General features: G+C 42.2%; 1 long non-coding RNA gene across 1 annotated transcript; it reads right to left on the bottom strand.

Moving 5' to 3' along the window:
* Nucleotides 1–6,434: 6,434 nt before the first annotated feature.
* Nucleotides 6,435–23,021, bottom strand: LOC137503773 (uncharacterized). The gene is made up of 2 exons (XR_011019327.1): nucleotides 22,778–23,021; nucleotides 6,435–9,865 (listed from the first exon to the last, which is right to left on the bottom strand). It is a non-coding gene; the product is annotated as an uncharacterized lncRNA (long non-coding RNA).
* Between the last annotated feature and the right edge of the window lie 685 nt (nucleotides 23,022–23,706).

Here is a 23,706-nt window from a genome sequence, read left to right on the forward strand (position 1 = left end):
TTTCCAGTATTAAGCATATAATATTGTCTAACTCAGAGGACAGGCCATGTTCCCTCTGAGAGAACAGCTCTTTGCCACTAGGCAGGTATGAAAGCTCAGTGTTGATTTATCAGATGGATGCTGCCAATGCTTTATTTGCCATTTTCTGTTAGGGAACAACAGCTCCTTTGTTAGGACACCAAATACTCTGAGACAGAGAGATTGTCAAATTTTACTGCTGTGCGGTTTCCATGGAAGAGTTCAAAGGCTTTGCAGGAACAGAAAACCTAGACTTTGCTTTTTTAGCAGTCTGTTAGCTGGTCTTCAGTGTTATATACTGAGAACAGAGGTGTACAGTTTGTGAGTGTTACATACAGCCAGCCCAGGAACAATTCAATAGGCTTCTTTGGCTTTTAGTAATTCTTTCTCAGGGACATATTTTACAAATATCAAAAATGTATTTTCGTTTCAACTCCCCTCCTTTTCAGTGACTAAAAAGAAAAGATGCTGCAAATAATTAGTTTTAGACAAAGAAAAAAGAATAATTATTGAACACCTTATTTTTAGTATGGATTCTGAAAAGTATCACGGTAAGTAAATAAGTAAAAAAAGTAAATAAGGAGGTGTTAAATAGAAGTGACCATGGGGTGGATTCACAAAACGTATCTTTACTTGAACTAATGATTTATTTTGAGCCCGATGCATTAAACTGCGGTGAGATTGCTATGCACAGGTAGCGCAAGTTGCCTAATTAGTGGAACCCACATTGCCTAAGTAACACATGTGTTGCGAGGGTAACCTGTGCTGCAATGCGATAATTAGGCAACTTGTACTTAGCTGAAAGCGGTAGTAACAGTAAAAATTATTGCGCACTGTCTGCGCAGAGCAATCTTACTGCAGTATAGTGAATTAGGGCCCTTGGCTCTTATTCAGTGAACTTTTCTCCTGAGTTTACTCACAGGAGATGTTTTCACAATGTAGCAATAAAATGATTTTTAAGCTCCCACCATGCAAGAAAATACTACCCAGGCAAATAATTACCCACTTTTTAGTATTTTCTTTTACGTTTGTAATAGCTGAAAAGTTATCTGAAGATAATATGAAAAATTATTTCCTGGGAGAAAAGTGAAGAGAAAAGTTTACTGATTAGGGGCTCTTATATGTACTAACTCCTAATTTAGGAGTGGTTTTTCTGACCTATTTGGTGCCCCAGGCAAGATATCCCGTGTCACACCCCCCCTCCTTCCCGTCTGCTCGCCTGTGTGTACGTGTGCGCACACCACTACTACTTCTGTTAAAAAAGGGCTATTACTCATTTAGATCTAAAAACTGAAATTCTGTAGTATAAAATAATAAAGGTATTTTATACAGTTTAAGGCGTTTCCCCAAAGAAAGGGGATGTGTATGAATGTGACCAAAGCTGACGACAACAAGAAAAGAAGCAAGATGTGGACAGGCTAAACATTGTGCATAAGAAAATTACATGAACCTAGATTGCATGCTGTGAGCACTGTATTAATGTTCTATACTCACTTTATTCATAAATCCATAGAAAGCATGCAGCAAAAAGTAAGTGTGGCAATAAAGATTGTGAGCAAAGCTAAATATTGAGAATAGCAGAAAAGCAAATGAACCTTGGTTCTGTGGTGTAACTACTGAACCATGTGCAAATTTTACATTAGGCGACCACAGCACTAGATCTATAATAATTGCATGATACAGACTTGTAAAGCTGGTTTTTCAGGTTTCCCAATGGCAGCCACTGTGTGAGAAGGGTAAGCAGAGGAAAAAGAAATGCTTTGCTAGTGATTACCACCTTGCAAAGCACATATAGAGGTGCAATACAGTCCCATTAAAGAGCTAATGCAACAACTGGAGAAGGGACCCTATGTGGGCCTCAGGGCAGGGGCCCTGGTGCGGTTGCAACCTTTGCATCCCCTATTGCCGTTATGTAGATACTTTATTCATGTGAAACACATCCTTTACTGGTCCATTGCTAGGCCATAAGCAAGCATACAAGCATCACTCTTTTCTCCTATGTTGCTGTTGCTTACAGTAGGCAGCAAATATCTGACACATCTGACGGGTTTTGGGCTAGTCCATCTCTTAAAGAACAAGCGACACCCATGCTAACCTAGAAATAAAAAACACATATATAAGTAGATAAATACTACTTCTACTTACATAACAGATGTATTGTGCTATCCACGTAATGATTCCTGTGAATTTTATAAAGGAAAAGCAGAAAATCCTATTGTAGGCAGTGGCCATCTTGCCAAGCTAATGCTGACATCATATCCTCCTCCCAGAGTCTTCAGACACACCCACTGAGGTGTATACTAACAACTGCACTGTCTATTTTTTTATTTACACATCCAATCACAAAGTCACCACAGCATTGTTTGTAAACACAAGTAATCAGAGGGTGTTTCTAAGCAGCTAGATAGGGAAATAAATGGAAGAGGAGGAATATATTATAGATAAAAAGAACTCCCAGCATTCAACTCTTTGGCACTGTTTGGCACTAGGGCCAGTGCTCCTAAAGTATGTTATAACTACAAACCATAACAGCAGAAAAAGTTTTGCAAGTTTTGAATGCAGGATTAGCATCTTTGTCACTTAATACACTCAGACCAGTTGCTGTTGAAATTTGATTTTTATGGTGACAATACCGCTTTAATGGCAGATTTTCATAATGTCCTTTACAAAAGTACTCCCTGGAAAAGATCATCCTGACTACTTTTTTGAACGCTATTTTGCAGCTGGACTGAGCAATTGCCATTCAATAAGTAATAAAGGAAGCCCTGACGATGCCTCATGACTAGGGTACACATGTACACATGCATTGTTTAAATGTCACAAATTTTTGCAATAGTGGTTCTTTAAAATTAAAAGACTTTTAGGATTTCGATAGTGTCTACCCTGGACAACAGCTAAATTAAAAGCCAGTGAATGCATTTGTTTGAACATTTGCATGTGAGTGTGCGAAGGGTTAATTGATTTTTTCTGTTTCTAGCCACACCCCCTTCAGCACCTCCCTTTCCCTAATAATTTATTTACTGTCCTAACTAGAGGCGATGTGCCTGGATATATGTATGTTTACCCTGGACAACAGATACAACAGACACAGGCAGCTGCAAAAGAATAGGCCACGATATTGAGAGTGAATGGTTAGTCTTAAACGAAACCTGCAGTTAGGGAAAAATAGGGAGTGTGCTACCGTTTATTTAAAAATCTGCCTGGTGTGATCCTCTGTCTGGAACGGTTTGTAAATTACTAACCTAGCAGCTGTATGCAGATCACAGGTTCTAATGAAAATGGGACTTCACTGGATGTGAGTTTCATGAGGGACTCAGTGTTCAAGTTAAACCGTTTTTGTGATAGTCTGGCAATCAGCATGTTTTTAGTATTTATATAATAAAAAACAAGAGAAAAAGGTAACGCAAATAGAAGACAGAATGAAAATGATGTTCTTTAGGTTGTAGCATCGCAACTGTGCAGTCCTCCCCTCGGTTAGTGTTTCTAAACTAGTATTCTAGAAGTTGTACCTATATTTCTGAACATTTAGAAACCATTGCTTCAAATATGCATTTCATTTTGTACTTCTATTGTATTGCTGATAGTTCTGGCTATACTATGCATGAACCATGAAGTATTATTTGTACCCAAAATGATAGAAGGCCCCATATTCCTGTTGCTCTCATTCTATTCCTCATGGTTTTGTCAGTTTCGGAACAGAAACATGGTTTGGTTTAAACTGGGAACTCAGGAGAGCTGAGAGCTGTTTTGTAGCTTTTGGTACTTAGGATCCCAATACTTTGATCAAGGGGGAAAATGAGTTGGACTGGGAGGTGGTTAAATGTGCAGCCCTGAGATGCCCTAAGAATACGGGACTGATGGCAATCCTCTTGGCCAATGCCCAAATTAGTTAAAGTGGACCTGTCATTATTTTGTATTATAATTTTGCATTCATATATCACTGACATTAATGAATTAATAATTTAGGCTTTCTAAGAATTACTGTCTTTTTACAATGATCTCCCTCTGTGTAGTCCTTCCAGACAAGTACAATAGAGTTTGCATAAATTGCTTTTGCATTAGATAAAAAGGGTTCCCTTATTAATGAACTGTGAGAAGAACAAAATAATCTAACCTAGCATTGTTTTGATTCTGAAGAAAGAACAATGTCTTAATACTGTAGCTTACATAATTAACCAAACACTGTCAAAAGCCACAAGTCCGCTATGTAAACTATTTCAACAGAAGCTTCCTTATATCTACCATCACTGACGGGTTGTAAAGTAACAGTGACAGCAGATGTGAAGAAAACTTGCTCCCGTGGTGTAGCAATAGGGGACGCAGAGGTTTTGACTGCACCAGGACCCTTGGACCAGAGGAGTACACTATGGATCTACTTCAACCGCAGTATTAGCTCTTCAATGGTGCTATGCTGGTAATGATCACTTCTATACACAGGGCCGGTTCAAGTAACAATTGGGCCCTAGGGCAAAATTAGCCTGGGGGCCCCCCAACAGACACCCCCGACCAAAAAGCGTCATTAGGGGACCTTTGTTACAGCCAAATTTATGGGGAAGGGACACCTTGGGGGCCCCTACAGGCTCTGGGGCCCTGGAGCAATTGCCCATTTTTTCCTATGGTAGCTCCGGCCCTGTCTAGACATGCTTTGAATAGTGGTGATCATTACCACAAACTGTTCCCCTCCTCTGCTTACACCTCCCATTCTGTGGATGTCCTTGGCAGGTTTTGTGGCGCCATTTGAATTGCTATGTATAGAGTGCTTGTGGGGCCCAATGTAAAACTTGCACTGGGTCCCAAAGCTCCTTAGCTACGAAACTGCTGATGTCTCTGTAGCTTTGAGAAGTGTCAACTTAGCAGACACTGAGGACATTGAGAAAAGAATGACAGTGAACCTTACCACAGAAAACATAAGCTGAGTACAGTACTTAGTCATTTTCAGAAAGGGCCTGATGAACTGATTACTTGCCTATTTAGAATTTCCTTGACACTGCCTGCTGAAGTGTATATAAGTATGCATAAGTATGGTCTGTGTACTGCAAAATGTTCTTTATTATGGTGAAGGTGTTGCCATCTTTACTTAATACCATTGTTCAGTCTCAGATTTTTAAATACATTTGATAGTCATTTTTTTTACAATTTTTTTCAATAATTAGTAATGCACAGTGTTTTATGCATTGCATGTCTGTGCTTTTTGCAATACACTTAAAAGTACTTGGCTAACTTGGTCATGTAGTTCTTTGCTGCAAGGAGAGTGGAAATTTGCTTCCCGCGGATGGAGCAGATCACCTGACACCGACTCACTTCCTCCTACTGCTGAAGAGGTTGAACTCTTTGTGAACAGCACTGCAACTCAGCAGTTTCATCAACTTCCTGCTAATTTGCTCTCTGCTTACTGTATACAAAGCACTTAACCAACCCCCCCCCCCCCCCCCCAATGTATTTGTAAAAGCCATTTGTACTTTTTTTAACCCTGCCTTGCCTGCAATAGCGGGCATCTCTCATGTCTTTTTTATCATTCTATAAAGATTCTGCCTGGTATGTGACAAGGGTTACATGCTTTTCAGGGCCGGCCCGCTCATGAGACGGGGTGAAACATTTGCCTCAGGCATCAGATCTGGGGGGGTGGCACCCGCCTGTCCATGGATGCTGGGCCCGCCTGCCGAGCTGGAGGGGTAGCTGGCAGGAAGGGGGTATTGGGCCTAGCGGTGGGGAGGGGGGTCGGACCCCCCCTCCCTCGCCTGGGTCCCCCGATCTGCGCTCCTCCTCCAGCGTTAAGTACTAGCCTGCATATGATGAAGAGGCAACGGGCGGGGCAATCACTCACCTCTTCCGCGTTCCATCGTGTGCTCCACTGACATCACTTCCGGCAACACCGCCCACTGTATTGTAAGTGGACGGCCTTGCAGGAAGTGACGTCAGTGGAGCACATGATGGAACGCGGAAGAGGTGAGTGATTCCCCTGCCCGTTGCCTCTTCATCATATGCATGCTGTTACTTAACACTGGAGGAGGAGCGCAGATCGGGGGACCCAGGCGAGGGAGGGGGGGTCCGACCCCCCTCCCCACCGCTAGGCCCAATACCCCCTTTCTGCCAGCTACCCCTCCAGTTCAGCGCCCCCAGCTACCCCTCTAGCTCAGCGGCGATTTTTTCTAATTTTGCCTCAGGCGGCAAAAAGTGTAGGGCCGGCCCTGATGCTTTTTACTTACTGCATCAGGAAGAGACTTTATTAAGCGTTTTTTGCACGACTGGTCATAGTCCAATAGGAAAGAAATTAGCTTCTGCCCCTTTCTGCACCTCCATATACACATTTATCTAAGCGAATACTGCAGTAGTGATACCAATGAAGATAATCATTTTGTAGGTCATAATAATTTGTTTCTGCTTTTTAAAGTGTAAAAGAAAAAGTTTAGTCAGGATGTTGTAAGAAAGGCATTTAATATGTATTACATTTACATCATTTAATTAAAAGCTGAATACACATATTAAAAGAATTAAAGATTAAAAAAAATGCAAAAACAAAGACTATGGCCTGATTTACAAAAGCTTAGCTCACACTTCTAGTGGGGACAACCAGTGTTTGGTTTAACTTGTAGGCATCCCAGCATGAATGCATGTTTGTATGCAGGGGAAATGCATTCATACTCTGTAGGGTGTGACTTAAAGTGAAATTCCACTATTGTTGAAAAATAAGCAAATCCCTTCAGTCCAGCTCTACAAACTGTTAGGAGCAATGCCAAACATTATTTCAAACTGTGTACCTCACAATTATTCAGCCTTCCATCATGATCCTAACATAGTCTGTCAACTTGGGAGTGTCCATGTTGCTTCCAGTCACTCAATTAGTGCAGGTGTGCAAGATAACAAAATGCACCTCCTGTTTTGTGCAACTAACTATGAAGGAAGAATTACTTAAGCTATCTGTACTGAAATACAGAACACATAGGCTAGAAAATACATGCAGTTTGTGCTTTGAGTTGTTTTTTTTTTAGGTCATAGCTACCTGTACACAAAAATGGAACCGTAATTAACAAAAAAAAATTACACAGTTCAATCAAATACCAGAGCCCTGCAGCCCAGTTTCAAAACAATGATTTAAAACCAGCGATCCTAGCAACATGCCCACTAATTTATTCATTTTAACATATAAAAACATTTCCACAGGTCTGGTACATGTTTCTAGCAAATTTTTAACAAGAGTGGAATTTCACTTAAGCACCATGGAGGTGTGTACCGGACTTAAGTAAACATGTGCAGCATAGTCCTGAGATGGGTAAGTAAGTGCACATAATATATTGTTTTTAGTAAATCATAGTGATGTATTGATAGCCTGGTGAGAGCATGTAGTCACACATTATATATGCACACATAAATAGTTTCATTATTGAGAGAAACTATGCTTTCATGCATATATATCATGATCAGTAGTTTTCACCTGACTGGATACTTTTTTTTATTTCAGAAGCGGTAGCAAAGGGAATGGCAATCAATCAGAAAACAAGTACAACGTACAATATACTTAAAGGTGTTTACAAGTTATTGCTCATTTACAACGTTTGCATCATCTACATCTAAATATACAGCTGTTTCCATTTACTGTTCATTGTTTTATGAATAAAAGATGTGTAAAATGATTGAGGGTGCACATTTAGGAGATGGCTCAGTGAATTACTAAGGTAGGGAATTCAAAACAAAAGAAAGAAAAATAGGGCAAGCCAACGTTAGGTGTAGCCATTTGATGATAACACTAATTAGGCATGTGGTGGTGGAATCAGTGGGTTTATGTGTTATGTTGAGTTCACTTTCCAGAGGGTCTGGTTTAAAGGGAACTGGAGGTGAGAGGGATATGGAGGCTGTTATATTTGTTTCCAGTTAAACAATATCAGTTGCCTGGCAGCCCTGCTGATCCTGGGTCTCTAGTACTTTTAGCCAAAGACCCTGAACAAGAAGGCAGCATATCAGGTACTCTGACTCAGCTGACTCAGGTTTTACTGGATTAGACATATGCATGGTCCAAGGTTTTGACTCAGACACTGCGTATGCCAAAATGCCAACAGGGCTGCCAGGCAACTGGCATTGTTTACAGGGAAATAAACAGGGGCGTAGCAATAGGGGTTGCAGAGGTAGCAACCGCATCAGGGCCCTTGGGCCAGAGGGGCCCCGAAGGGCCCTCCCTCAACTGCAGCATTAGCTCTCTATTGGTCATGTGCTCATAATAATCACTTCTATAGATGCTTTGAATAGTGGTAATCATTAACAAACTGTCCCCCATCCCCTTCTTGCACCTCTGACACTGTAGTTGCCATTGGCAGGTTTTGGTGCGCCGTATCAATTGCTATGTATAGAGTGCTTGGGGGGCCCCATTGTAAACTTGCATCGGGGCCCACAGCTCCTTAGCTACGCCACTGGAAATAAATATGGCAGCCTCCACATCAATCTCACCTTGGGATCCCTTTAAGAAATAGGCTTTTCTTTCTTACTGATATACTGGCTAGAGAAATGTATCCTATGGCACTACACTGCTGCATTTTCAGCACCCTCATTTCAGTATTTATGTAGCGTGTTCCCAGGAGAACACACTAGACCAAATATTGAGGGTCCTTCCACACTGTGTATGTTGTTGTGTTGCAATGCCACGTGCCAAAAAAGTCACACCACATGTTAGATGTGCAACCATACTGTGAAGCATACAGTACAATGACAGTATTTCTTCAATGTCACTGTAAACATGCATGTTGTCCAGTAAAAGCACAGCATGCTGTTTGTTACGCCGACAGGACCCGACACATCGCACCTGATGTGAACACACCATAGAAATATAATTGCATCACGTTGGGATGTAATGATAGTGTCATTGTGGCAGAACACTACGAATTCAGTGTGAAAGGACCCTAAAATGAAGAGTGCAGAAAATATCTCACTTAGTATTGTGGTAAGGACAAATCGTGATGTTAATAGCTAAAAAGAGACAGGAATGCATTTAGAAACTGTCTGGAAATGGAATGCTTCCACATCAAGCTTATCGAGAGATGACTGCTTAGAACAATGCAGGTTTTGTCCATCATTAGCACAATGCCTACCATTGATGAGAGCAGGGAAAGTCTCGCTACCATCTGAGGAGCAGATTTCAGCCTGCCTCATATAGGTATGTCTGTCACTCTTTACCAAGGCATTGACACATTCCGTATGCAGTGGAATCTTCCACCGAAAAAAAGAAATGTGAGTTTACCATACAAATTTATTTGTTGGAATGGTTAAAAAAACATTCCTCTGTTTACATTTTTCAATATATACACATAGCTTTTACGGTGTGCTAAATAGGAGCAAAACAGTCTGCAGGTCCTTTGAGTCTCTGCAGTGGTCTTGGAAACCCAGCCATCCTCTCGGTTATAGCTGTGTCTTGCAGCTCACGTTACATCTCTTGTTGGGTTTCACTGCTGGATAGTTTCTCAACCGTTCCATTTAGGAAATTAGATTCTCAGAGGATTAGATTCTGAAGGTTTTCAATTCCCTCTGGCCGACACAACATCAAATAGGAGAAAAAAATTCAGTCAAGATGAGCAAAACAGTCAGAATGAAGGTAGGAAGATTTTGCATGACATCACAAGCTCTTCGGTGATGTGTTGGTTATCATCAGAAGTGTTGAGGATGGGCTATAATCATAGACCACGGTCCCTTAAAGGTTTAAGAGATAGAGGGTGGCAATGCTAAAGAGGAGAGTGTAGGATGCAACCACGGAATCTGCATGTGAATGAGTTGTTGTGTTTGTAGAAGTTGTAGCTGGAGATACAGCACTTGAGTTTGTTACAGAGGAATTCCCTGTAGAGCTTGCAGTAACTTGATAGTGAACCTGAAATAAACAGATATAAACAGAAATATCAGCAAACCACTTACACATAATAATAGATGTGCCTTTTGTCTATTATTTTATTTATTCCAAACGGAAAATGCTGTTACGTTGCAGTTCCCCAATTTCTTCACATCTATCACACTTGTGTCAGTACAGTAAAGCTTGCTATCAATAAGACTGTGATTATCAACAGCTTGCTGTACAATGGTAGAAATATATTAAAGAGGAACTTAAGTGAAAAGGGGAAAAAATAAATCAATAAATTGCAAAGTGGGAAGTTAATAAATAGAAGAGAGATCAAGAAATGACTGATATTTGCCATGTAATTTGTTCATGTTGTTTGATCCACAATGAGCCTGTAAGTCATCATCTTTACTGCTGGCAGACAAGAAAAAAAACTAGACAGCACCAACTGTCATTGTTTATAACCACATCCACTAACATTGTAATAGGCTAAAGGCTAAAAGGTTTTTTTTTGTTTTGTCTTTTTGTTATAGATATGCATATGCACAGAGGGGGGATGCTGGTTGCTTGGCAATTGGAAACAGCTGTTATTTCCCACAATGCAACAAGGTTCACAGACAGGAAAACATGGTAATAGCATCACACTGTGGAAGAGGTTTCAAGACAATGGCCTCAATTCACTAAGATCGCGCTGGAGATAATAAGGCAAGAGAAAACTTGCCACGGCACAGTGAGAGAGTTATTTTTTTTTTAAACACATTTTTTTTTATTTTCTCCCATCAGAACAGTAAACAGGGGGTAAGCATTTGTATAGTCTGAAAAGATAGGTACATATATCAGATATGCATTGCACTAAGTCTTTCTCATTTTAAACAATTAACCCTTCAGACTTTGACAGCCGTAAATATCTTATCCCCCTCCCCCCTAACCCCTACCACCCCCCTCCCGTCTGTCATCTCTGAGGATTTCCTTATTTGTGAAACTTATTAGGAAATCTCAAGCCTACCCAAGGATCCTTGTAGTTGTTCCATAAGATACCACTTGGTGTATGTGAAATGTCCCATCAGTTCTCTTATCTGACTATCGTTGTGGAAGGTAAGTATATAACGTTTCCATTTTTTAAAGAAGCTTTCAGTCTTTTTGTCCTTGTGAATGATGGCTTCTAGTTTGTCTTGATGAAAGAGGTGATTTAACTCCTCTTTAACGTCCCACACCGTAGGTGCACTGGGGTAGATACATTTGTTGAAAATCACTTTACGTGAGGCTACGATAATTAAGTGAGTCAGCTTGCTTGGGACTGGTGTGGCTTGGCCATTCGAGATAGTTATTTTATCTCTTCATTCCTTAAGTTACCTCCTCTGTAGTTATTTTCACATGCAGTTAATTAACAGCCGGTCTTTAACTTTAGAATTCTGGAGTTATTTTAAGGATTGAAGAGTTAACTTAAAGACAGAAAAGTTAACTTTAGCTTTGCCTGAGGTAGAATGTTTCCTGAATACTACATGCATCATCACCATGGTGATAACTATAGAAACGTAATTAAAGACAGGAGATAAGCTTAGTGAATTGAGGCCAATATCAGCATACAGACACCCCATCCTCCGATGATCTATTCGAGAATAGGTAAAGATTTCTCATGGGAAAGGAGGTACCAGCTACTGATTGGGATGAAGTTCAATCCTTGGTTATAGTTATTCTTTAAGCAATTGAAGCAAATCCAGTGTAATAGCAAACTTTGACTGTTGCCATAACATGACATTGCCCATTTTATCACCTGTTTCCAAGTTGCACCATCCAAAATAGGGGTCTTTCATTCTAACAGTTTTGCCATTTTGGGTATCAACAACTATACACTTTTTTATTTTCAATTCATACACAAAACCCACCTAAAACCAAAACTAAACATGCCAAATGCTGAAAGCAATCATGTTCATTAGATTAAATGATAAGTATTACATTTGGATTAGAACTGAATGTTTCAAATGGAGGAAGCCTTTGTGCAGCTCTGCTTGCTGCAGGTTAACACACTCCTGCCTGTTATGTCCTATTAGCAGAGGTCAGGTCTTACAAGTGCTCACACCTAATTCCTATTAACTACAGAACCACACCTCCTCATGTAGGCACATAGCTTGCATTCAGAGACATACCTATAGGGGAGGAGTGGCTGCGACTGCAGGGAGGCCCAGAGGTTTGGGGAGGCCCCAACTACTAACCTTCCTTCCCTCTGATACTCCAGATCAGGTGTTTCTGTGGCTATACATGTTATGGGTATGAAGATCCTGATGGCCACACTTGTTTTATGAACCTTACAAGTTGGGCCCCCAGGTTGTGAGGGTCACGAAGGTTTGTGAACATTAACCACTTAAGGACCAGCCTATGCTGGCCCGATCTGTGCTGCGTGGGCTCTCCAGCCCACCACACAGATCGCTTTGAAACCAGGGCGACCAGACTTCCCCCCTTTTTTCCCCACTAGGGGGATGTCCTGCCGGGGGGGGGTCTGATCGCCACCGGTCATCTGCGTTTTGCGGGGGGGGGGGGGGCTCCTCAAAGCCCCCCTCCGCAGCCATTTCCGCCCTCTGCCTCCTTACCTCCCTCCCTCCCTCTCTCCGTAATGCTCCGTCCTGCGCATTGAAGGATAGGCTTCCGCCTATCAGATGCCGGCGATCCCCGGCCAATCAGAGGCCGGGGATCGCCGATCTGCCTTACGGCGCTGCTGCGCAGCAGCGCCGTATGATGTAAACAGCGGGGATTTCTTCCCCGCGTGTTTACATTTTGCCGGCGAGCCGCGATCGGCGGCTCTCCGGCTGTTCACGGAGACACCCTCCGTGAACTGACATGGAAAGGCCGCTCGATCGAGCGGCCATTTCCATGGTAACCCACTTAAGACCTGCTGACGCCTATGGGCGTTAGCTGGTCGTTAAGTGGTTAAAGGGGCCACATCAAAATTTTGTAGGGGGGCATTGGGCACATGTCCACAGTGAGGGGCATTAGGCACAAGTCCACAGTGTGCAGCACAGTTCACAAGTCCACCGTGAGGGGCATTAGGCAGATGTCTACAATGAACAGTGATTCCTGGAATGTGCCTAGTGATTTTATATTTATGTGTAGCAATTGTAGAGTGTCTGCGTTTAGTGGTTTTGTAGTTATTGTGCCAAAACAGGAAGTACACTTTGACCTGGAAGTAAACAGCTTTTGGTAAACAACTCTTTGTTGCTGTTCAGCGATTTTTGAAGTGATTTTACAGGTTTAGGAGAAAAATCACATCGCTCTGGTGTGAACTAGCCCATACAAACCCATTAGATAAGCACTTTTGAAAACACTGTCGCTTTTAAAAGCGCTAAAAAAGTGCTCTTGGTGTAAACCAGGTCTTAGATACATTATGCAAAAAAAAATATTTATTTATAAGCACACATCCAAAAACAGAAGTTATTTTCCTTTTGTCAATATGCATTAGGCTATATCACTATTAGGCTATATAGTTATTTCCTAAAGGGAAGACAACAGGCTCATAGATTTGCGTTCATGGACATGGCACTGTTTGGTTTGCCTTGTAATATAAGGCATACACAAATATAATAATGATCAGTTAAAAAGCATGTTGTTTTCGTTCTTATAAAGCATATTTATGTCAAATATATTTTACTTATATAGCATAAGGTGAAATCTGACAGAAGAAGCTGTAACAACGGCAGGACTAAGTACAGCTTGCTACTGAAAGACAGTTGAAAAAGAAACTTATTGGTTGCCTTATAATAGCTTCTCCTTATTAAGAAAGGTGTTTAGTCTAGGAAAGTGACTGCCACATATATTAGATCAGGAAAGCAGCTTTGTTTTCTTCCTACTTCTTTGGCAGCTAGATTAGTAGTGGTGCCATTGTTTGTTACCTGAGAGAAAAAGTCATTATATAATATTGTTTTCTGAAGTGATGTGTTCAGCTGCAACCCTACTACAGGCAACACAGCTTTCCACATGCATTACTATATACAGTGGCGTAGGTAAGGCACTATGGGCCCCAGTGCAAGTAGTGCATTGGGGCCCTCCCAAGCACTCTATATGGTACATAACAATTGATACAGCGCAACAAAACCTGCCAAGGACAACCACACTGTCAGAGGTGCAAGAATGGGATGGAGAATAGTTTGTTAATGATTACTACTATTCAAAGCATCTGCAGAAGTGATTATTACCCGCACAGGACCATTAGAGAGCTAATACTGTGGCTAAGGGAGGGCCCCTCTGGCCCCATGGCCCCAGTGCGTTCGCAACCTCTTGCTCTTGTATCTGCTATTCTATTAAAGGACCACTCCAGCGAAAAAAGAAAGCAGGTAAAATCTGACAGAACCAACAGGTTTTGGACTAGTCCATCTCCTCATGGGGAGTTCTCAGAGATTTTATTGCATTCAATAGCATTTCCTGAATGGCACTTGTTGGTTTTGTTAGATTTTAACTACTTACATTTCTTGTTTCTCCTTTAAAGCTGTCTACAAATTAACATAAAGACAAAGGGCCCAATGTATTCCTTGTGTGGTACAAAGTAAAGAAATAGATAATCCCTATAGTATGATAGCACAAACCATTCTGGAGCAAAAATCTAATTATAATAAAGAAGCCCATGAGCTCCCATTCTGTCAATCTCTGGACACTTCTTGCAATGAAATGATTGTGAAAAATTAAAAATGATAGGTATGTTATAAGCCAGAATTCCCCAACCCTGTCATCAAGGTCCACTAATAGTATGCTTTGCAGGAAACCACAAACATCTACAGATGGGTAACGCGTATATCAGCACTGCTGATTAAAGGACCTCTATCACAAAAACCATGTTAAAATTTAGAATATATACATATAAAATGTACATTTCTCTTTGAGTAAGACCCCTTTTACACTGTTGGGTCCTGTCAAGTCAGGCATACTTTCCATAGAAAGTATGCCACACTTCCAGGTTTACTGCAACTTGCGAGACAGGATCCGCCTGTGTGGATTTCCACAATACATGCACTATTGGGGCCTCTTTCCACTACCCTGCGATTTGCGATTTGCTTCTGATCGCAAGGTACATTAAACTAATGGAAACTGCAGCAGCAATTTCCATTAGTGCGATCCGATTGCGATGTGATTTTGGTCAAAGCGCAATCGTCGTCCTGCCGCGTTTTGTATGCGATTGAGCTGGACTATAATGAGTATAGTAGCTCAATCGCAATCGCAATCGCATTTCATAGTGGAAAAGAGCCCTTAGTGGGCCTTGAGGACAAGGTTGGGGGAAACTGCGTATAAGCCACAGATTCTGAATGTACAGTATGCCTGGCTTACAAGGGCATAGAGGAGTGATCTGTGCAGCTCCTCTATGGATCTTGTTTTTTGGACACACGTAAGTGATAATTGCAAATACTTTGTCTTTTGAAGACAGTATTACTATACTTTCCATAACTAATCTGTTGGTGAAAGGCAGGCCTTGTTGTTAAAATACCAGCCAGGTGGCAACAATATACCTTAGTCACATAGGTGACCCCTTTACATCTGAAGCGATAAATCTCCCAGACATAGCTGAATGACATCTATTTATGTGAGTGTGAGTGTATCATTGATTATTAACTACATCACTAGCTGATACATAATGAATGCTCAGTAGCTAGCAAAGGTGTTGACAGCCATTACCTAACCATGGCTGAATGCAGATGAACCCAGGCTAACATTGTGTTGCTGGTTTGACATAGCTATTAGGCCTTGTTCACATAATAAATCGCCAGCGCAAGCACTGAACGATTTATGTAGCGATTGTAAAAGCACTTTTCTAAGCGCTTTCAGTGCAGTTTGTACTTTTCTAAGCGCTTTTGTGTAGCGTTTATTTTTTTTCACTTCCTGACGTAAGTCAAGAAGTAAACTCTTTGCCCTGGAAATGAATAAATACAATGTATTTATTCATTCAAAGCGCTCTGGAAATTGCTTTTCAAAGTGCTTTTTCAAGTAAGCGCTTAGAGATTTCCCTATCCTTTCTATTGAAAAGGGTGCAGGAGCCACGTTTGTGATTGGATAGAAAGCTTATCGCTTATGTAAGAACACTCACATAAGCTAAAATTGCACTAGCGCTTTTAAGGTGATTTTTAAAATCCCCAGCGCCCCCCAAAAAAACCCGAAATCACCCCTAATGTGAACAAGTCCTAGATGAAGATCTAGATGGACAATATAGTTCTTTCTAAATTTATGTCATACTTGTGTCATTTATTTAAAAGCAGAGATTTCCAACTCCGGTCGTCGGGGCCATATCCATGCCAGTGTTTAGGATGGACTGAGGAATGGAGAAATGTGTTCTACTTGATGAACCACACCTTTCCTGCCCCAATATTGATTACATTTGAGTTGTGCAAAAAATGTGTGAGGATCTCACCCCTTGAGGATCGGAGTTGGACAGCCCTATTTTAAAGGGGAACTGAAGAGAGAGGTATATGGAGGCTGCCATGTTTATTTCCTTTTAATCAATGCCAGTTGCCTGGCAGCCCTGCTGGTCTAGTTCTCTGCAGTAGTATCTGAATAACACCAGAAACAAGCATGCAGCTAGTCTTGTCCGATCTGACTTTAAAGTCTGAAACACATGATCTGCTGCATGCTTGTTCAGGGGCTATGGCTAATAGTATTAGAGGCAGAGGATCAGCAGGACTGCCAGGCAACTAGTATTGCTTAAAAGGAAATAAACATGGCAGCCTCCATATACCTCTCTCTTCAGTTCCCCTTTAACCACTTGAGGACCCACCCTTTACCCCCCCCCCCTTAAGGACCAGCGCTGTTTGTTGTGATCTGTGCTGGGTGGGCTCTGCAGCCCCCAGCACAGATCAGGGTGCACGCAGAGCGATCAAATCGCCCCCCTTTTTTCCCCCCTATGGGGATGATGTGCAGGGGGGGTCTGATCGCTCCTGCGTGCCTGGGTGTTGCGAGGGGGGGCACCTCAAAGCCCCCCTCCGCGGCGACATTCACCCCCCTCCCTCTCCTACCTCTCCCTCCCGGTGATCCGGGCTGCACAGGATGCTATCCGTCCTGTGCAGCCAGTGACAGGACGTCCCCTGTCACATGGAGGCGATCCCCGGCCGCTGATTGGCCGGGGATCGCCGATCTGCCTTACGGCGCTGCTGCGCAGCAGCACCGTACAATGTAAACAAAGCGGATTATTTCCGCTTGTGTTTACATTTAGCCTGCGAGCCGCCATCGGCGGCCCGCAGGCTATTCACGGAGCCCCCCGCCGTGATTTGACAGGAAGCAGCCGCTCGCGCGAGCGGCTGCTTCCTGATTAATCAGCTTGCAGCTGGCGACGCAGTACTGCGTCGCTGGTCCTGCAGCTGCCACTTTGCCGACGCACGGTATAAGCGTGCGGTCGGCAAGTGGTTAAAGCACAGATCAAAAGTGATACAAAAAAAAAAAAATACAATAAAGCTGCATCAGTTGCAGCCTTACTTAGGAATCTTTGCTGGTTGATTTATTGTTCATGTGAGCTCCTGAGTCTGTGTTTCAGAAGAAACAAATGGGTTTGGCTGTAGTGACCATGTCCTCTTTACCCACGTGACTGCTCCTTGACCCTAAAGAGGCCAACATTGGGGTGTGGGGGATGGAGTTTGCAATTCTGCTACCTGTAGTAGGAGCACTTCCAAGAAGTGTGGAGACCTTTACTACCACTGATATCGCTACTGTTAATAGTATTTAGAATGCGTTTTTAGAAGCGGGCTGCATGGAAGAGTAAGTATTGCCACAGCCAATGTAGACTTAGGCCTTGTCCACATTGCCTTCGGCTCGCGTGTCTGTCTGCAGTGGGCTTATTTTAAGGCGTTTTTTTCTTCCGATTCCCGGCACTTGGGTTGGCGATTCTTTTTTGTGGTTAGCGGTTTCCGACGCGTTTTTCCTGAGCGTTTTGGTAATTCACTCCCTGACGCAAGTCAGGAAGTGAACTCTTTGATCCAGAAAATGCGCAGACCTGTCACGCCGGCCTCCATGATGACGCGTGCATCATTAACCAGGAAGAGCCGGCCTAACATCCGGCCCGGGTGTCGCCGGTAACGGGGGGCGGCGGACGCACACGGAGAGGAGCCAGGACCTCACCGCCTACGGTGGGCTAGAGGAGGATCAAGGTAAGTGAAACTTTTTATTTTATTTATTTTACGTAGAGGTCAGAGTCCCTTTAAAAAAAACAAAACGCCTGCAGTGTGAACAAGCCCTTACTGTTTGTTTTATATATATATTTTTGATTTTATCAGTTCATATCCACTCTATAGCAAAGGAACCGCCACGGTAATCAATGTGCAAAACCGCATTGTACAGCATTGATCAGTCCATGTAAAGCAGCAGCAGCAGCACATTAGTGACGCTGATTAGCAGGCATGGCCAGAACCAAGCAGACAGCCCGCAAGTCCACCGGCGGGAAGGCTCCCCGCAAGCAGCTGGCTACTAAAGCCGCCCGTAAGAGCGCTCCAGCCACCGGCGGAGTGAAGAAGCCTCACCCACTGTGGCTCTCCGCGAGATCCGCCGCTACCAGAAATCCACCGAGCTGCTAATCCGCAAGCTGCCCTTCCAGCGCCTGGTGCGGGAGATCGCCCAGGACTTCAAGACCGACCTGCGCTTCCAGAGCTCGGCCGTCATGGCTCTGCAGGAGGCCAGCGAGGCTTATCTGGTGGGGCTCTTCGAGGACACCAACCTGTGCGCCATCCACGCCAAGAGGGTCACCATCATGCCCAAAGACATCCAGCTGGCCCGCAGGATCCGCGGCGAGAGGGCCTAATCACGTCACGCAGCCATCCTATTACGTCACACAGTCGGCTGATGGTGTAATGGTTAAGGGCTCTGCCTCTGACACAGGAGACCAGGGTTCGAATCTTGGCTCTGCCTGTTCAGTAAGCCAGCACTAATTCAGTAGGAGACCTTTGGCAAGTCTCCCTTACACTGCTACTGCCAATAGAGCGTGCCCTAGTGGCTGCTGCTCTGCTCTGGCGCTTTGAGTCCGCAAGGAGAAAAGCGCAATATAAATGTTATTTGTCTTGTCTTGTCTTGTCTTGTCTTGTCACTGTTAGCTGGCATTTGTTTCAAGTGAAAAATCTGTGTTTAAAGTACAGGATTTCACATTGTTTTTGTGGAAACACTTTCTAAGAAGCTGACGGTAATTACCATGCATGTGCTGATGGAGGGATCCAGCTGACTGAGTTAGAGCTGGGCAAATGTGGGAAAGCAGCCAGAATATGATGTGTTCACTATTCATAATGCACTATTAATGTACCACACACACAAGTTATAAAAGTGAACACATATATGCAATCCTTTTCTTACACAGCACACATAATGAGTCCTAAGCTGAAAGCTAAAACTGAAGTAAGGTAAAAACAGACACCAACTGGTCCAGTATTTATATTCATTGTCTAGCTTATTCCAGGAACATGTTCACTTTGGTCTGACGAGTTGATATGGGCACCACCCATTAAATTCCCGTTAAAGCAAATGCATACTGGGACACCATAAAAATTTCTTGATATAAAATGTGCCTGTCTACCATGACTTCTACACGTTTCTGTCACTGATCCTGAAGTTTGCTTATCAGGAGCTCTGACTATTCAGAGTCTAAACAGGCACACCATATTATATAATGTTTTAAATAGATTAGATATTAAAATCAATGGCAACAATTAATCTAATTAAAATATATTGAAAAAGAAGGTCACTAGATAATTTTGTTGAATTAACTTTGATAGGGAAAGACTATACCTTTTAAGATAGAGCAGGTTGGAGCAAGGGAAGGGTGGTCCCATGTCCATCTTTGGACTGCAGGACAAGCCTTATGGTTGTGGTAGGGAGAGGGATATTAATCGATGTTGGGTATATATCAATCTTTTTCCCACATCTGGTATAAGAATACCTATCTTAAAGAGACACTGAAGCGAAAAAAAAAATATGATATTATGATTTGTATGTGTAGTACAGCTAAGAAATAAAACATTAAGATCAGATACATCAGTCTAATTGTTTCCAGTACAGGAAGAGTTGAGAAACTCCAGTTGTTATCTCTATGCAAACAAGCCATTAAGCTCTCCGACTAAGTCTTAGAGAGGGCTGTTATCTGACTTTTATTATCTCAACTGTAAGTGAACTTTTTACTTTTCCTCTGCTAGAGGAGAGGTCATTACTTCACAGACTGCTCTGAAAGACTCATTTTGAATGCTGAGTGTTGTGTAATCTGCACATATTATAGAATGATGCAATGTTAGAAAAAAACACTATATACCTGAAAATAAAAGTATGAGAATATTTTCTTTGCTGCTAATCTTCTAGTAATTAATCATAGTACACAACCAATTCACTATATCATATATTTTTTTCGCTTCAGTGTCTCTTTAAGGGCCCATTTCCCCTAGCGTTGTAGATGCGAGGCAATTGCCACATTGCCTCGCATCCCCCCGCAGGTACTTCCGGTTGTCGTCCGTGCAATCGAATGCGGCGTCATGCGGCTTCCCGTCAGCGGCTATGGGGAATTGGATGCGTGCTGCGGAAAACTGCAGCATGCTATCCATAAATTCCGGATCGCGTAGGTCAATTCACCTCAATGGAAACTACTCCATTGGCATGATAGGCCTGTCTAAGGTGTGTGAGAAGTGTGAACTGTTCACACCATTGACATGAGCTGGTTGCAGTTTCTTTGCCCTGCGGTGCAGTTTCGCATAGCAAAGCGTGTAGTGGAAATGGGCCCTAATTCTGCCTTCACAAGCTGAGTTCAGCAAAAGCAGCTTTTTATAATTTTTCAGTATAAGTCTGTAGTTAGTGTTTTATAGTAAAAATCTAATGTAATAAAATAAGATTAATAACCAGAGCAGGGATGTCAAACTCCGTTCCTCGAGGGCCATATCCATCCAGTGTTTAGGACTGACTGAGAAATGGAGAAATGTGTTCTACTTGATGAACCACACCCTTCCTGATTTTGTCAACATCAATTAATTTGAGCTGTGCCAAAAATGTGTGAGGACCTCGGCCCGCGAGGACTGGAGGTGGACATCCCTGAACTAGAGCAACTTCCCAGGCAAATCAGGCTGTTTAACTTCTACAAATGTGGCTTATTCATGTTGCCCTGGAAACGTTGTTTGGTCTTCTACTTTATTGAATTACATAATGATGTAATAGAAAGAGTTATAAAAGAACAACTCCTGCACATAGAGGAACATGGAAGGGAGGGGTGCAGGCAGCCTTGTGCTAACCTTTGACTCAGCAAAGGTTCTCCTGAACAAGAGGCTACACGCGAGGCTATTGTTCAGTGAAACTGGATATTGATAGTGCAGAAGTGGTAGAAACCCTCAACTGGGGACCAGCCATATATTTCCCTATGATTTCATTTATTGTGGCCACACTATCTGCCGAAATAAAGGAACACACTTACAAGACACCCTTGTTTACAAACTGATGCTTCTGTATTTTCATTACTTTTTTTCAGGATTGCTATTAGATGAAAATAAATTGACACATAAGTCAATTTGCTAAAAAAAAATACCAAGAATGGCCATTTGTCTTCACTTAGTATCTATGGGTTATACATGGGTGATTTAATAAGCAGGAAGTCTACCCACAGTTAGGATCTCATATCCATTATAACTAATATATAAAGACAAAAAGTAGCACAAAGTAAAAGGGAAAAATAGCAAAGCACAGTCACCGATGTATATACAGAGGTGTAACTACTGAGGGAGCTCAAGACCATGGGGATCCCAACATATTATTCTCTGTACAATTCAGCCCCCTCCCCCCACCCGCCATAGCAGCTGTTGCTTTGGATGCACTAGGTATGGGTGGAGGATGTCATGGTGGCTGCATTGTTATTGGGGGTCATGGTACCCATACTTGTTATATTACCCCCTTGGCCATGGGTGTAACCACGAGGGATAAGGCAACTCTTGGGGTGTGTGAATGTATGGTTAGCCCAGTCAAAATTTTGCTGGGGGGGGGGGGGGGGGCTGGGCTACGATTTATAGTTAAGATACAGACATTTAAGTCCCCGTGATACACATCACTGTGAAAACAATAGTGCACGAACTTATTTCACCACCGTGCAGCACAGAACAGGGATGTTCAAAGGTTAAATGGAATTTATTTCTGTAGAAGTGCCCCTGCGTCTTCCTGTGGTTACAAACATACGTTACACCGCAGGAAAGTACGCAGATGTGAACAGCTCAAGAACATTGCGAACACTTCCACAGTTTGCTTCAAAGAAATACGATCAACAAAGGTTGAGTACTGAAGAAAGAAATACAGTGGAGTTAAGGCTCTCTTCAAACACATACTGTACATAGTATAAGATACAGCAGAATTTCTGAAATACGATGACCATCATAAAAACTGATCTTTAAATGAATGTATGCTGGTCCCAAACCGGTGATTTTGTAATAAGCATCTGTAAAGCACTGATGTCCTATGACATTAACATCAAACTACGTAATGCAGATCCAGTAACTAGGAACTGGGATAAATCCTGGTGAAATATTGTATTGCTTCCACTTCTGCATTGTGTGTACATGTGTAAAGTATAACTTTGCTGATATATAAGAGAATGCAGGGAAACATCAGGGTAACAAATGTGACATACATAATGCAGTGTAATAACTATATATTAGTCATAAAAAAGATGAAAATAAAAAGAAAATATGATGCATGTCAGACAAGTAGCAGTGGACAACTAACAGATGGCAAGTAGTCAGTCAGACAGACTACATACATTCATACATACATACATACATACAAGCGCGCATACATATACATTCATACACACATTTACCATAAAATCACTCATGGTTGAATTATCTTAATAGGTTTGCAGATCAAACAACATAAATATTTACTTCAGATCTGCACAAAACAGATTTTAACATCTGTCTATGGATACATTTTCTTAATACCTATTAACAGAGTTTCCATATGGTGCTATAAAGTGTTTGCTCTTACCTGACTGGGTATGAAGAAAGTCAGTACTAGGACTAGTCCTAGACACAAGGTAATCATTTGACTCATCTTGCTCAGAGATGTTGCTGTATCCTCTGATTTTAATACAATGGCTACAGCCTGGGGCTCCTCTTGTTACAGATGATAACTGCTCTGTCCAGCTGAGAAGGATGAGTGAGTCGGTATGGGGTTTTTATGTGCTATGTAGACTCTGACACAAGTGACACAAGTCCCCTCCCTCTCTCATGCTACTCCCACCTTCTGCCTATTGCTTGTTCATGTACACTTATTTATATCTATTTTGTGTTTAGATTTTTTTCCCTCTGTTTGCCTCTTTTTTTATTAGCCTAATAATAAAAATAGAGACAGATAAATGCAGAAAATAGATAAGAGAGCAGGAGAGAGCTGGAAAGAGCAGGAGACAGAGAGGAGAGAGAATGTTTGTGTTAACCTGACGTGTGAGGAATACAGAGGCTGCCGTCACAGTCATCCTTTTACAAAACTCCACTCACCTGGCTGTTGTGCTGATCCTCTGACTCTAATACTGATCCTCTGACAAGTATGATCCTCTGACTCTAATTCTGTTTGAGGTTGGGTGCACACATAGCAGAAACACTAGCGTTGAGTAAAATGCTGCGTTTCTGCAGCTAATGGAAGTCTTTGGCCCGCTGGAAAAAACGCATATAAAAAACGCATATGCGTTTTATATGCGTTTTCAAACCTGCATTTTTAAAAACCACTGGTTTTGTTGCATAAAATTCATAGAAGCATCAAAAATGCACATAATGAAAGTCAATGGGAACGCAATGGTATGCGTTTTGTATGCGTTTTCCATGTATTTTTATACTGCACCAAAAAGGCAGTAAAAACGCTGCAAAGACACACACAACATTAACATAAAACATGACATAAACCCAGCCTTTCATGCATTG

This window comes from Hyperolius riggenbachi, chromosome 4, assembly GCF_040937935.1.
Source record: "Hyperolius riggenbachi isolate aHypRig1 chromosome 4, aHypRig1.pri, whole genome shotgun sequence".
NCBI lineage: Eukaryota > Metazoa > Chordata > Amphibia > Anura > Hyperoliidae > Hyperolius > Hyperolius riggenbachi.